This window comes from Panthera leo, chromosome C2, assembly GCF_018350215.1.
Source record: "Panthera leo isolate Ple1 chromosome C2, P.leo_Ple1_pat1.1, whole genome shotgun sequence".
In the NCBI taxonomy this organism is placed as follows: domain Eukaryota; kingdom Metazoa; phylum Chordata; class Mammalia; order Carnivora; family Felidae; genus Panthera; species Panthera leo.
In genome coordinates, this window is record NC_056687.1 from 95,743,852 (window position 1) to 95,745,973 (window position 2,122).

General features: G+C 38.5%; 1 pseudogene; it reads right to left on the reverse strand.

Annotated features, from left to right (window-relative positions):
* Nucleotides 1–284: 284 nt before the first annotated feature.
* Nucleotides 285–1,739, reverse strand: LOC122198404 (annotated as a pseudogene).
* Between the last annotated feature and the right edge of the window lie 383 nt (nt 1,740–2,122).

Genomic DNA, 2,122 nt, shown 5'->3' on the forward strand with positions numbered 1-2,122 from the left:
GCTTTGATCATTTGTATTTTTCAAGGAATTTTATTTTATCTAATTTATCAAATCTACTGTCATAAAATTGTTCACAATATTCCTTTACGATTTCTTTAATGTCTGTAGGCATCTGATATTTGTCATTTCTGTCTTCTTTCTTTTTTTCTTGATGAGTTTTGCTAGAAGTGTACCCATTTTAAACACTCTTAAATAACTAGCTTTTGTTTCCTTGATTTCACTCTACTGTTTTCATTGATATTCCTTTTTTTGCTTTATAATTCCTTTCTACTTGCTTTGGGCTTAATTTTTTTTTCTAGTTTTTTAAGGTAGAAGCTTAGATCCTTGATTTGATAATTATCTCTTTCTCTCTTTTTTTTTATGGCTCAATTATTTAATTAGATTCCTTGTAAGTGATTTAGAATACCAATTTGTGAGGATAAACTCCATTTGTGAGAGAAAACACAGAGCAGAGGTAGCCCTGAAGTGAGGAACAGTTTGATTTTTGGCAGAATTTGCAAGTCCACAGCTTTCTAATCAAGCTTGCACTGCTCTGTAATCTCATATTTGTCTTTCTCTTTGTCAAAGACCTCACCTTCCTGATGAATGGCTTTACGCAGCTTCTTCTTTGTGAAGAAAGTATCAGTGAGATGTTTTGGGATTTTCACACTGCTGATATCAATTTTGGTGGAGGTGGCAATGACATATTTCTGGTGTGTTCTACACAGAGGAACTCGATTGAGGGCCAGAGGTCCAGTCACAAGTAGCAAGCCACTGGGCAGCTTGGGTGGCTCTGTCGGTTAAGCGTCCTACTTTGGCTCACATCATGATCTCACAGTTCATGAGTTCAAGCCCCACGTCAGGCTCTGTGCTAACAGCTCAGAGCCTGGAGCCTGCTTCAGATTCTGTGTTTTCCTCTCTCTCTGCCCCTCCCCTGCTTGCACTCTCTCTCTCTCTCTCTCTCTCTCAAAAATAAATAAACATAAAACAAACAAAAACAAGTAGCAAGCCCCTGCTCAGTTGCTTCAGGAAAACTACCCTCTTGCCTCTCTGGCACCCGGTGAGGATGATCAAAATGGCCCCAGGAGTGAGGCTAGCTCGTAGTTTTCTCACATGCTGACTGAAGGTTTTTGTTTTTTTTTTTGTTGTTTTTTTTTTTTACCATGGTTCAACAGCTTTTGAGGTGCATCTTCAATAGGATAATCCCTAGGCATTTTGCAAAGTTTAACCACTTGGATACCACTTGTCACCACCAACTGGTTTTGTGACAGTAGTAAGAAACTTCTTTTTCTTTTTTTTTTTTTAATGTTTATTTTATTATTTTTGAGACAGAGAGAGACAGAGCATGAACGGGGGAGGGGCAGAGAGAGAGGGAGACACAGAATCGGAAGCAGGCTCCAGGCTCTGAGCCATCAGCCCAGAGCCCGACGCGGGGCTAGAACTCACGGACCGCAAGATCGTGACCTGAGCCGAAGTCGGACGCTTAACCGACTGAGCCACCCAGGCGCCCCACTTCTTTTTCTTTTCAACCTTGGATTTGGTTGCTGAATACTTCCTCTTATATAGCCTTTCTGGAATACACAGCCATTCGAATATCTGCTAGTTCCCCTGTCTGACAGGGTTTTAGTCACAGTGGGGCTTCTCCTTCTTTGCGTTTTAGGCTTGAGATTACCCTTCTTAACCTTGTCACTAGCACCAGCCTTCTTGTCTTCAGATTTCTTCTCCTTAGTGTCTGGCTTCTCAGCTTTTTCACCTGCCATCTTGCAAAATGGGAAAGAGAAAAACCTTTCTATTTTTCTAATGTAAACATTTAAGTGCTATAAATTTCTCTCTAAGCACTGCTTTGGTTATATGCCCCAAATTCTGATATGTTTTGTCTTTATTTAAATTTTTTTCAAAATATTTTCTAATCATCCATTTGACCTCCTTTTAGACTCATGGGTTATTTAATTTCCAAACATTTCCAAACAATTGGATTTACCAAATCTTTTCCATTTTAGATTTTATTTTAGATTTCTATTTTAGATTTTAGATTTTTATTTTAATTCTGTTGTAGACAGAAAGGTTAGTATGATTTCAATTCTTTTAAAAAAATGTTTATGGCCTAGAATATGATCTAACTTGTGAATGTTCCATTGGCACT